This window comes from Lampetra planeri, chromosome 76 (genome assembly GCF_965212315.1).
Source record: "Lampetra planeri chromosome 76, kcLamPlan1.2.h2, whole genome shotgun sequence".
Lineage (NCBI taxonomy): Eukaryota > Metazoa > Chordata > Hyperoartia > Petromyzontiformes > Petromyzontidae > Lampetra > Lampetra planeri.
The window spans coordinates 799,053-813,423 of record NC_136181.1 but is presented as its reverse complement, the minus strand read 5'-3'; the positions used below and the strand labels follow the sequence as shown (position 1 = coordinate 813,423).

General features: G+C 46.5%; 1 protein-coding gene across 1 annotated transcript in view; it reads left to right on the top strand.

The window, feature by feature from the left end:
- Positions 1-12,352: 12,352 nt before the first annotated feature.
- Positions 12,353-14,371, top strand: part of LOC144737977 (beta-1,4-galactosyltransferase galt-1-like) — a 37,559-nt gene continuing 35,540 nt past the window's right edge. Inside the window, exon 1 of the mRNA XM_078620893.1 lies at positions 12,353-12,643. The gene's annotated coding sequence lies outside the window, so the exon portion shown is untranslated. The remainder of the gene's footprint in view (positions 12,644-14,371) is intronic.

The window sequence follows — 14,371 nt, the reverse complement described above, 5'->3', positions numbered from 1 at the left end:
TGAATATCGATAACTTTAGCCTATCCTGTTGTTAAATTCCGACTTTAACGTTACTTTAATAGCAATACAGAATAATTGAGCTTTTCGTCTTAACTAGGCGAACGCGAACCTCTGGTGACCCCTGCAGCCTCGCCGTTCAGCTGAGCCTGCAGCCTTGAGAAAGGCACAACACCCTTATTCTCGTCTCACTGTGGTCATCCAACCTTCTGCTCTGGGAGTGTTATTCTTAATTTCAGGTCAAAGGCCCCCTCACGTTCAGACGTGCAGTGGTTGTTAATCAGCTCCCTCCCCTGTGTACACAACCTTGAGCTGAGTTTATCTTGGCTCTTTCAGCTGCAGAGAACAAGGCGTATTTCTCCTCCCTGTGTGCACGTGTTCCAATTAGCTCGAAATTCCTAACACACAATCAGTGATGACCCCCCCGGCCTTCTGTGGCCGTGATCCAGACAAAGGCGCCTCTGCTTCGAGTCGACACTGCCCTTATCTCTCCTCGAAGCAAGGTTGTAATTCTGCCATCCTAGCCCTCCTCCAGTTCATCACTTAACAACACCTGGTGTTTTGCAGTTTGCTGCGCTTTGGGGTGTTTTCATTCATTATATATCAAGTAAAAAGATAATATATAAAAATATCAAGTTTGGAAGAAGGCTTAGGATACAACACCAGTACTGGCAGGTGCATAAAGGAAAAAAAAAGACTCGATTTGCAGTCTCAATGTCTTCCAAGATTTTCGCGTAGGCTTCTATTTGTGCATCCATCAGCTTTGGTTAATTTTCCTTTTTTTTTTACTAAACTGTAAAGCATAATAGCATACTCATAGCATTCTTAACGTAGGATCTCTTGAGCAAGGGCATGCAGGTTGTCCCTGTAGGGCGTTGGTAGTCCCATAGACGTGAGGTATTTTCCACCAATGGAGTGCAGTTTGTCCTGAAGGAGGATGAGGGCCTGTTTGAAGATGACATCAGAAAAGTTGACGTCGAGGTTTGTATTTTGTCATTGAGCTCCATGGAGGATGTCCTCACTCATGCCCTCTTCGTATTTTTGCCAGTCACATTGGGTTAGATGGACTGCAAACTTGAAGATGTATGCATAAGAGTAATGTAAGTTGGAAAGGGGACTGTCCAACAGAAGCTTCTGTCATAGATTTATGAAGATGGTGAGCATGCGCAAGAATTGCACGAAGATTGAAAGCTTCCCTGTATGTTTGACAGACAACTCCTTCGACTGTTCAGAAGTCTTGGAAAGATTTGTGCCCTTTGGCAACATGGAGAAGCATTGGGAGAAAGTAGCACTGCTGATTGTTGGGATGAACTGTGTAGACTCGTCCTCAGGCATGCGATTCACCGTCAGCAGCACGTTGCTTCAAATTTGTTTTAGCAGTCCATATATAGTAGGAGGGAACTTAATGGTAAAACAGGTTGGCAGCAAATGGGTCACTTGGGCACGAAACAAAGAACGCCATAAGGGTGGTATATTGTGGAGCCAGGGCCTGTTGTTGGGCATTTCCTTTGGTGATGTAGATGCGTTGATCATTTTGGAAGTGAAGTGGCAAATGGACGACTGTGGGGAAACGGTCATGGGTGGGGAAGCCAAGAATTCAGCAAATGGCCTCATTGTTGCTGATGTATGTTCCTTGAAAAAAAAGTTTGAGCTCATGCACACTTTGGGCCTCTGTTTTGTAAGGCAAAGACAGCCATGTCAGAGCCTTTGTTGATGTATTGCCAAACATATTTGATGGCTTATTTTAGAATAGCAGAATTTCACGGTAAACTGGGCCTGGAAGATATTGCACAGGAGAGGGCAGTAGGGAACGATCCACCAGTTGTGAACCTTAATTAGCAAGTTTGTGGCAGGTGTGAGCGTTGTTTGAAATCCATCATGCTCAGTATTTATGTGACGATATAGAGGATAGCCATCATGGGCCGACTGAGTGTGTTTCAAGTAGTTATATGGATACCTGTTGGTACACCTGTGGTCTTGCATACATGGCGCATTTGGATAAAACTGACCACATGGGCCATGGATCATTTGGTTGCAGACCACGTAGAAAAATTGCAGGGTCTTGATGGGGGTGAGGTAGCTCAGCACTGATAAATGTATGAATGTGACTTGCATGAATTGTTTCCCTCATGCATAGCGAAATGTGAGCATGAGGAAGACAACGTTTTTGGCACCCAATGGTGTGCAAGTTACTGCTTGTCTATCCAAAGACGCCGCCTTCATTGGTCATAATAAGTATCATGAGTTTCGATTTAAAGCTTTCGTGACTGCAGGGATTCATCTTCTTGGTTCTTTCGGTAAAGTCACGTAGAAGGGAAGTAATAAAATAATAAAAATAAAACATAATAAAATAATTCTCACGACGTTTCGGCCACAACGCAAGTAGCCGTCCTCAGGTGAAGAACAGGTCTGTCGAGAAGACAGAATCTGAATGACAACCCCAGGCTTGGAGCGTCTTTTTAAGCTGGGTTGGAGGGGGGGAAGAGCGCCTTGACAAAATAATTTTCATATCAAGAGGAATTTAGCATATATATAAGCTGGGTTGGAGGTGGAAGAAGAGCGCCTTGACAAAATAATTTGCATATCAAGAGGAATTTAGCATATTTATGGGAAATGCGTAGGAGGTGGGCTGGGGGGTTTCAAAGTCATATTATGCCCATGCATTTTGCAGGATTAGCAGCATCAAAGGAAGGGGGTAGGGGGTAGCATTAACAAAGGGAGGGAATGTTAATAGTATGTAGAAGCAGGAGACCCGCAGCGGAGCAAATAATGCATTCCCTGTGGAGAACACAAGATACACAGTCAATGCCAGTGAGTGGACTGCGGTTTGAAAGTCACCGTAAACGTGAACAACAATCAGTTAAGATCCGAAATGGTTTATTACGTCCTTCCAATGATTGCTGAGCCAGAATCCATCTTCTCGGTTGAAATTGTCTCTGTGTTTGTATATGTAGATCGCCTCATGAACGAATCTCTCATGGTAGCCAGATGGCTTGCAGAGAACCTCCGTCTTGGAGAAGTCAATGTCATGTGAGCCCACTGAATTGTAACAGTGATCTGCCACGGCTGAGGTGTTTGTCCTACCGTGTTTCAGGTCTGCTTTATGTTCACGGATGCGGTCCGAAACATGTCGTTTGGTTTATCCAATGTAACTGCTACCACAGAGGCAACTTAGTTTGTAGATGCCAGGGTACTGTATGTCTGGAACCACGTCTTTTACAGACGGGACCAGATCACGGATTTTATGTACTGTGTTGAATCGGACCTGGATCTTGTGTTTAATCAGGATTTTGGAGATCTTTTTGTGACCCCAGCAATGTAGGGTAAGGAGATGGTTTTTGATAGGCTCCTCAACAGGATCCTTCTTGATGGTTGGAGTGATGGCCTTGCGGATTGTGTAGCCGCTTTCTGTCGGCTTCTCCGTCACACTCCAGCCGCTTCCTATCGGCTTCTCCGTCACACTCCAGCCACTTCTGTCGGCTTCTCCGTCACACTCCAGCACTACATTATGCGTCCCTCACTCCACTGCTACCCTATACTTCTCTCGCACCACTGCTACATTATACTTCTCTCACTCCACTGCTACCCTATACTTTCCTTGCTCCACTGCTACCCTATAATTCTCTCGCTTCACTGCTACCCTATATTTTCCTCGCTCCACTGCTTCGGCTCCGACCGTCTTCATCCACTCCCAGGTGCGAACTCTCCTCAGCTCCCAACACCCCTGTATTTATACCCGACCCAATTAACTCCCAATTAATTGGTTGCCGACCCCCTCGCCGCCCCTCGCCCCTAGCCCCCGCCGCCACCTGTCTCTTTTTCCAGACTCCGCGGCGCCAGTCCACGACAACAACAACCACCAGCCAATCACGGTCCCGTGTCCTTAATTGCCCCCAACCCGTCTCTGGCCTACTTCTTCGAGCCCTGGCAACAACGCTCGTCCTCATATGTCCCCACTGTACTCTACGCGCACGTGCTCACAATCTCCCGTGCATGGCACGTGTTTAAACCACTACATATGTACACACCTTCTACCCTGTTTGCAAGTTGTGCGTTGAGTATTTGGCTGCTGCTGATGATAAGCCACTTGCTGCTGATGATAAGCCACTTTGTCGAGCTATCATTTGTGGCCAGGTCACTTCTGAATAAAGAGCTACACAGCTCAGTGGGCCTGACCGGGTTTAAATAGTTCAGTTTAAATACCTTTGGAACGTCCCTTGTTCCTCCACCTTCATTCCCAAACTACTCTCTCCACACCTTAGCATAACCATAAAACATAACCTGTGTTAAATAAACCTCTGCGCTATATTTAGTTTCACTGTAAAGAAATACAGAAATCCCTCGCTAACCACGTTTTTCGCATCCGCAGTTTTTTACATATCCACGGTTTTCCTTCGGCATACCAATTTGCTAACCGCGTCGTATGGAGTTTTGTGTATCCCCAGTCTAGTGCAATCTGTAAATCTGTTACCTCCGTGCATCGTCTCATCTCCCAGCTCCCAGCTCCCGCCACCACTCTCTTGCCACCAGCAGGTGGAGCTAGAGGGTGGGCAAATCTCCTCTCCTCCTTCCCCTCCCCCCATTCCGTCACTTCATCATCACCATAAGCTTCAACCCTCAGTATTAAAGGTAGTTTGCTGCTATACGTTTAGTTATTTGGCTGCTGCGATAAATTTCCATGTGGTAAGTCACTTCATTGCACTATCATTTGTGATAGCCAGGTCGCTTATGATAAAACAGCTACATTGCTAGGTGGACCTTACCTGGTAAAAAAATAATAACAATAACATGATATTTTTAAAATTATGTTATCTGTACGTTTATTGTTTGTTTTTTATTTGTGTTTAGTAAAGGAATGAGCAACTTAGACTTTGACTCGAGTCGTGACTTTGAGAGTGGGGGATGCTGGCAGACTTGTTGCTACTCCTGCTCTGCTTCTCTGTTTATCTAGTATTTATCTGTAATCTATTCATTGTTTTCATGTTTTATTTTGACTTTTAGCTTATTTATACCACTATAGGATACTCAAGGCAGATTTCATGAGCATGGCTGCACGTAGCTGACAGCAGAGCCTCACAGCTCTCCCGTTAGGGCAGGGGTCCCCAACCCCTGGGCCACGGACCGGTACTGGTCTGTGGCCTGTTAGGAACCGGGTCGCACAGCAGGAGGTGAGCGGTGAGTCCGCGCGTGGGCCGCCCGTTATTTGGTTTACCATTTCCGTCCACGCCTCTTTCCTGCACTGCGCACTTGTCTCCGTCACAGCTAACCCTAGCCAAAATGAGTAAAAAACAAACGTCGCTGGAGAGCTTCTTTGAAAAGAGGGAAAGACCCAATTATCACCCCCCCCCCAGTCCGTGAAGAAATTGTCTTCCACAAAACTGGTCCCTGGTGCAAAAAGGTTAGGGACTGCTGCATTAGAGGACGAGCCACTGACCCCATGATGCGTTGGAGGAAAGGCCCTATGGGGGACATGATTGGAGGGGGGCAGAGAGGGCAGGAGTCATGGGCAGATAGAGATGGCTGTGTAAGGGGAGCTGGACAAGATAAATAAAGAGGGTTCATACTCACCTGTCTCCCTCGTGGATTTCATTACACCACTACAATTTGTTTCAAATTAGATGTGATATTATTCGTATTTTGACTGGTGAAAGACTTCTCTGCCGTGGCCCTTCCTTTGTTGCTGCCTCATGCAGCCTGGACTCTTGCAGCTCACAGATATGTATATGCTTACACTCACAGTACAGTACATCTCAACATTATAAAATCGTGCACTTACATTACAACAAACACAATTTGCTTAGGTATACAGTAATTTGCTCACTTTTACATTCCATCAAACACATACATAGATTACATCATACACTTATACTGTACATTAAAATACTGTATATATGTTACCACCTGCATCCAGTGGCGGCTCCTGCAAAATCTCTTAGGGGGGGCAAATGTTTGGATGATTGATAAGGATAAGGTCCACCCATGCAATGGATAAATTAACAGCTTAAGCATGTAAAGGCAACTTCACTACTTTAATATTAATGAAAAATAAAGTGACTCTTACAATACATCTCCTTGTTTGTTTCTATACTCACTATTATTACACTGCTTACATCACATTACTCTCTTAATACACTGCTTACTTATACTGAAATTTTGCTCTTCTCTCTTTCAAAGTAGCAAAGTGATCAATTACTCTCTCATTAAAAGCAGGCATGTTCCTGACTAGTTCCCTCTCCATGGAAAGCATAGCCAGTGCATTCAGACGTTCCTGTCCCATTACATTTCTCAGGAATGTCTTGATTCTCTTTAAGGTTGAGAAACACCTCTCAGCTTCAGCAGTTGTCATGGGAGTGGTTATGAGGATGTTCAACAGAGCAACAGTCTCTGAAAAAGTATCCTGGAGGTTGTACTTCAGCAAAACCTGGTACAGCGCCAGTGCACCACAGTAGCCCTTGAATTCTGGACTCTCATAAATGAGAGACAGTTCAGTCTTCAGCTTCGCCTTATTTAACATAGGGTATGCCCTGACAGTGATGTTCAGAACCTCAACAGGGAATGTATGGCCATGCTGTTGAAACATCTCTCCTTGTAGCAGCGTGGCACTTACAAGGTGGTCGGTAAAGGAGAACCTTTCTTTGGTATGGACCAAGATTGTGTCGCAGACCTGACAAAATAAATACATTTATTTTAGTTCTAAAATAAATTATTCATTATAATATAAATATGGAGATACAAGGTTTTCATCCCGACAGCAACAATGTATCAGGCAGAATGCATATTATATATCTCCATATTTTTTCAAAAAGTAATGCTATTGGTCACCCTTTACATCTGTCAATGTGTTTTACAAATATTTAACCAATGAAAAGCATTAAAAGAGCTTGGAAATTATTTTGGGGGAAAAACAGGTTTTCTTTCGCTTCCTGAAAAGTAACAGTTTTGGACAAACAAGGCTTCCGTCCGACAGCGATGTTTGTTGCCACCAATCGCTGCACAAGTTAAGGATACGTATGATGACGTAAGCACGTTAGTGCGAGCCCTCCCGGAACCTATAGAGAATGCATTGCAGTGCCTGCAGTTCGAAAAAAAAACATCTTTGAATGTAAGTCTATGGGAACAATCTGGGCGATTCTCAGCCAGAGTGAAATCGCCCAAAAAGAGGCGGTACTCCACAGAACGTGACATGACGCTGATTGGACTATATCCAGATGCACAGTGACGGCTAGCGTAACTCTGTGGTTGAATGAGATTGTGAATGTGATTGAAAAAGTCCCTTTCACACTTTGGTGGTGCGTCGCCTAATCGCCCTAATGAAGAAACTGCCCCTGCCTGCATCACAACATATCGCTTGCACTTACCACATCATGTGTACACTTAAAACATGTATTAAACATACCCACACTTAATTCGCACCTTTACTTGAAACATATACTAACATATATTAAAATTTAACATATGCGTTACAATCATATATACTACTAATTAACACGCATCTCTACATTAAAAATACTTATACATACTGACATATTCATTGAACACGAAACATACTTGTTCATTAAACCACACTTGTACACATACATTTGCATTACAATACAAACGTTAGCAAATACATTAAAAACACGCACTTATACATACATTTATATTGAAGTACAACAACAACCCCCATTCGCCAACAAGTGGCGGTGTGTCACCACGACGCTTGTGCCAGGCTATGTGCACCTTGAGGCCACGTGAAGTGTCGAACGCTCGCTGGCAGGAGGTTACGGGGCAGACCCAGGTGCCACGGGCTGACTGACTGAGACGACTGGCTGATGCAGCACCTGTGCCCCCTACTGTGCCAACTTGCTGTGCTTTAGTCACCCGGCACTCCGCTCGTTGTTGTGAGCGTCGCTCCTCTGCCCTCCATTGTTGTTGGAGGGCAACTGCGTCCAACTGTCCAGCAGCGTCCTTCACGAGCCTCCTCCACAGAGGCCGATCTTGACACCGCTAGTACCAGTCATCGGCAAGTCCATTCAACTCCACGTCCTCCTGTATCACATCACTCCATCTCTTCTCTAGCCCGTGCCGCGCCCGTTTGGCTCCCTCGATCCAGCCAAACAAAAGCTGTTTAGGCATGCGATGGCTGGGCATGCGGGCTACATGACCCAGCCAACCCAGCCTTGCCTGCCGGAGGAGCTCACTGATGGGACTTTGTTCGCATTTTTCAAGGATTTGTGAGCTCCTCACACAATCCAGCCTGTTTAAACCCAGGCTGGATCGTTGGTAGGCCAGCCGAAATATTTCTAACCGGCGAAGATGTTCCATTATGGGGGTCCACGTTTCACAAGAGTAGAGAAGGGAGGAAATGACTGTAGCTGAGAAGACCTGAAGCTTCGTGCGGAGTGATAGACCAGGTAGCTTCCACACAGAATTACGCAACCAATGAAAAGATAATGCCATTCGACTGATTCGGAGTGAGACCTCTGCTGCTAAACCGGAGCCGGTCATGAGAACACTTCCAAGGTATGGGAAACTCTCCACTCTCTCCACAACTACCCTATCACCAGGTGCTTAGTTTTGGTGGGGCTGATGGTAAGACCAGATCATCGGCATACATAACGTGGTTGAGCAATAGGGAGCCATCCCTTGACCGCATCCTGGCATCGATCAGTCTCCTAGTGGTCGAAATAGAAGTTAAATAATGTTGGAGCCAGAGGACATCCCTGTCGCACCCCAAGGTGTACAGGGAATGGCTCTGACTCCCAGCCACGTAGTTTTACTCGGGCCTGCTCACCATCATGAAGGTCCTTAATGAGCGTGAGCGGAGGGTCAGGGACTCCGAAAGCATAAAGAACAACCCAGAGCCCAGGCCTACTGATGGTATCATAGGCCTTGACCAGGTCAATAAAGCAGAGATGTAGGTCTTGTTGGAATTTTCTACACCTCTGCTGTAGCAGACGGACAAAATATGGCATCTGTGCAGGACCGCCCTTCCTGAAACCGCATTGTGGCTCCGCAAGCCTCTCCTCAGCAAGGCGATGTTGAATAATCCTTGCCAGGACCTTTCCCGGCACACTGAGGAGTGAGATGCCCCTGTAGTTGTTACAGTCTGTGCGGTCCCCCTTCTTAAAGAGGGAGACCACCAGGGCATCCTTCCAATCCTGCGGAACCCGTCCAGTGGCACAGACTGTTATTATGATGTCACTGGTCGTGCTCAAACCTGGAAACGGGCAAGTACAACAAAATATATTGCCTGCAATGCACAGCCTTTCTCCTACAACAACTGCCTCTATGTTGCCATGAGAACTGACCTACTTCTCATTCCCTGGCCAAGCGAGACCAGTACTGGGTCGGGCCTACCAGTCTGCCTCCTGCTCCTGCCTCTGCTGCAGCCTCCCTGTGTTGGCTCCTTGGGCCTGGGCCTGTTGGGGCACGGGCCCTCGATCACCTCTGCCTGCAGTGGTCCTCTGTGTTCTACTGCATCTGCTGTCTTCACTCGTGATCAGCCTGCTGTGGCTTGCACCTGGCCTGCCTCGGCTTGTGACCTGCCCACTTTAGCGTGTGCTTGGTTCACCTTTGTGAATGCGTTCAGGCTGCTGCAGCTTACGTCCAGCTCGCCTTGTCTGTAGCCTAGATTTCTGGTGCTACGGTGCTGTGTTCTATTCCATTGTTTTTCTTCACTTGTGAACAGCCTGCTTTGGCTTCCGCCTGGCCTGCCTCGGCTTGTGACTTGCCGACTGTGGTGATGCCATTTTGTGACGTCACAGCCCTCTGTCATTAATAATCATGTCGGGTGACGTCACTCCACATGGAGCCCCCCCTCCCTCATTAATAATCATGAGTGGGTGACGTTACTCCACATGGGGTAGGGGGGCACCTCCTCCCCCCTCCTCAGTGTCAACTTATAACCCTCACTACAAAGGCAGAACCCTCACGTCACGCCATCTCCGTAACGCTTTTGAGACATACAAGTAAAAAGGACATCATGATGAACAAGGGATTATAACGTGTAAATGAAATAAGTCTGTGTCACCGTGGCCTTACAAATTGCACACGAATGGATGCAATGAAAATGACGTCGCGGTCTGCTTTTCGCTTGAATTTTTCAGATTTACTGCAATACACCCATCTTTGGACGGGCTGTAGGCTCGTCACCATTTACACGCACATTTTAAATCCTAAATGCGCGTAAATGAAGTTTTTTCTTGTTCGTTTTACCTCTTCAATCGAATACCCAGACTGTTGGTAAAGTTTCCCCAGGGATTGTTCAAATTCGCGTTTGATTTTCTGAAAGGTTCTCGATCTTCTTTTCAACTCCACAGTGATCACACGGTGGCCCTTGAACTCAGCCTCGTCTGCCCAGTAAACACAACAAACGATTGTGTCCATGCGTCAATATGATTTGGACTTCAGATAAGTAATACAATTTGTATTCTATATGTAGATTATCATTATTTACAGTACAATATTCAATGAGTAAGTCATGTGATGGTTAATTTTACAAGTGATGATCTGTTTTCGAACGCAGTATTTTCCAATACAATCGCAGTATGTTGCGAGACAATATATATTGTGTAGGCACACATCGTATTTTTATTTGATACGATTTTGAGATTCCAAAGGATTAAAAAACAACACACTGTGACGCAGCCCAAACAATTGGGTCAACTAAATGTTGGTACAGTCCCAACCTGAAGAGGTTACTCAATGGGCATAAAAAAAATGAAGCGGGAAAATTGAAAACAAATTTCTTTAGAACTTCTAATTGTGTTTTGTTTGTTTATCCCCCACATCTCCGATTTGCACGGTTGGCTACGTACGGTGGGAAAGAAAATACAACATACACACATACAACATGCTTGATGTAATGATAATGTCGACGATGACGATCGTGGCGATGATTCTACACCATTAATTATTGTGACAAATATTGCATTTATTGACTTACCCAAGGCTGTTTTCCGTTAAAATTTCAGTGTTGGTCTGTTTTCAACTGATAATTATTTTTTATTGAATTCGACGTATGCCTTCCTGTCATCTATAGAGATAATTTGCTGTTTCTGTAAGTAAGCCTTTTCAATGGCAATATTTTCAGACTTGGTGAATTTTACGTACTCTTCATCGCTATCCAGATATATTCATTTAACAGTCCTTGTCAATGATTATTCCTCCTCAGCTGTCACCTTCCTTAACCTCACATCATTCATTATCTTGTGACTTATGTCTGCGATATTGCCTTGCTTTTTTAACCCACCACTTGCATATATTTTGACGATAACTTGATGTTTGTTTTGCAAAGCGTTCATTTGATCTAATTCTTCCGGGGAGAACTCCTGAATAAAGGGATCTTCAATTTCCCTTTCAGTCTCATCGGTGCTCAGTTTCGTTTCAATCATTTTAAATACCTTCTCAATGTGTTTTTCCTTGTTTGAAAACACCTGCAACTGGACTGGCTCAATCTCAACAACCTCAAACGAGGGCTGTGTTTGAGCATGCGTTCGACCAGGTATAAATGATGTGATATACTGGAGACCACCTGTGGGTCAAAATGCGTGAATATTGCACAGCAAATGTGCATTATAAACCAACACACAAACTCCGGTCATCCTCACAGCAACGGCTTTTGGAATAATCATCAAACAAAGATGGTCACCACATCATGCGCTTTCAGATGCGCTTCTGCTGCTGTCTGAAACGCTCTACCTTTCGATATTAGGAAACCACCAGAGTCATGCACTTTTAAATTTAGATTTAAAACTCATTTCTTTATAACTTATTTTTTGTGTTTAGTTTGTTGCCCTTCCCCCACACCTCCGATAAGCAAGGTTGGCTATGTACAACGTGAAAAAAGTTCAACATACACACATACATGCAAAAGTACACACAGCAAAGCAGGCTTTACTGAGAAACTAGCATTGTGTGGTGCCACAGCAACGGAGCAACTCCGCCGGCGCTGCGATCCCCTCACACCCCTCCACATGAACGTACACACACCCCCACTAAACATACACACGCACCCACGTAGGGTCTCGTGGGGGAGGTCACCTGGTACCATGGGTTTTTACCCGAGGAGCCCTTAGCGGGGATGTCCCACGGTTTCCTAGTGCCAGGAGATTGGCCGACCCCCCCCCAGGCCGAATTGCATTGTGGCCCCCGTGACGACGAAGCTCGCCGAGCAAACCGTAATTAAAACACTCACAGCACATGGAGATGGGGCCTCGGGGGCAAACACCCAGCGAGCAACGCAAGAGCGGCGGTTAGAGGGAAATTCCTGAGCCAACTAAAACTAAACCTCCACTGGACGGCCACCCTGGCTAGGGCGGGTGTGGCGGGGGTGGGGAGGGCGGGTGCGTAACCAATGGGTGAAAGCACACCGGAAGATATCGATCCAGGTAGGGGCGGGGCATTGGTTGAAAATCAAAAGGTAGGCACCCGATTGGCCGCGCAGGGTAACACCACGTGACCCAAGATTTTTGGATTCGGAGGAGACAAAGGGAGGGAAGGGGAAAACGTTAGTCAGTTCTCCTGCAGCCGTTGAGCTACCCGGTACGACTCCCAGCCTCTCCCAGCATCTGAGGGACGCTGGCGAGTGCAGCTACAACTCGACCCCAGGCAGGGACCTCTCGTACCCTCGTCCCTCCGACTCCCACCGCGTCCATGAGACACCGTGAGTACGTCTGCGAGGTGAGAAGTAGAGTAAGGGTACACCCAGGGATTGAATAGGGATATGCTAGGCGCTGCTCGCTTCAGGCGCGCCATTAATAAACTTTAGCACAGAGGATCCGCGTGGTGTGATTTCTGTGTGTGTGGGGAAATTGTCGAGCGTGTGTGTGAGGCAGCGCGGGTAGTAATTCATTAACTGCGCCCGCGTCCGTGCAGCAGCCGCGCTATTAATAGGGCGAGGGTTGGGGTGAGTTAAAACCCGTTCGCGTTCATTGTTTATACGTGCTCCTGTGCGTGTTTGCACAGCACGCTTTACGCGGCGCGTTTACACAGTAGAAATAGCCTGAACGGCGAGACGTGCACCCAGGGTCCCGCCGCAGGTCCCTTCCTTCTTTTCGTTTACATCAGTGGTGGTAGGGTAGGGGTGCATGTTCATACAGCCCTGTCCCAGTCGTCCCCTTCCCGCTAGCATTAGCATCTGTTTGCACAGCGGAATAAAGCCGACCCAACGGGAGGTGGGGAAGGACGCGTGCATATTCATACGGCTATTTTTTATCGCGAGCCGTGGCGAGCGGAGGTGCAGCTCTTCGGGCACGCCCGTGCACGCAGCCACCTGCGGACTAGTGGTGGTGTACGTGGGGAATGTGTGTGGGATAACTCCAGGCGGTGGGGAAGCCAGCCACTAGCCATGTCCCACAGAGAGGAGAGGACGCTGGTGCGGGGAGGCCGATCACCTGATCGGCTGCAGCCAGGTGAAAAGGGGCGGAGGAGGAGGGGGAGAAGAGGAGGGTGGCGTTAGCCCCCACAATTGTATATTTTCCATTATTTTTCCCAGATTGCGCTATCAGCATCACGTTATCAGGAAAATCATGAATTGGAATCTCTTGCAGAGCAATGCAACCCTTCGTGCTGGAGAGAACGGACTGTATAAAGATATATCAGTGAGCTGCTTCTGAGACACCATCAAGGGCCTCCGTTCTAGACATTCAGCGCAGCACTTTCCCTGCCCACTCTTGCCACGGCAAGTGATGTTTGTCGCATAACAGTCGACCAGATACTTAAAAATTCTCACTGCGAAGCTTTATCTCAATAAAGTGCAAAACAAAATTCAGTTTGATGGGTTTACTTGTTGTGTGCAGTCATTCTACATCGTCTTACTTGTCACGGAAGATATTAAGCCTCTCTCCACCGGTGCTGATTTATTACTTCTGCTGAACAACTCTTCGTGAAAATCCTTCAGCATCTCGGCCATGAAGACCACAACCTTCACTTGCAGTAGGGCTTCCTCTGTACAGAGAACTCAGCCACCGCATCCAGGATGATAGCAGCAGCATTTCGAGGTGAAAGCCCATGCGCGCCTGTTGATTAAATTATGCATGGAAATCAATTGTATGAGTGAACCGTAATCATAATCAGAAAATGCCTTCTGCTTGATTAATTATAGCCAACACCATATCTGTGCTCCATTTACCATACTACACATGCATCCAGGTCGTATCCTTCGATTTAGAAATGTTCTGTTTTACGAAATTTTGCGTTAACGCAATTGACAAGTTACAGACACTTTTCGATGAGAGAAATAAAATGTATGCGTGAATGAAATTTCACTACGGCCACGTGCCATGAGATCATCAAACGAGAAACACCGTCCGGGAGTCTGCATAGTCATTCATTAGCCACTACAGAGTCACAGTGACCCTGCTGGATGGGAGTCTGCGTAGTCAGCCATCGA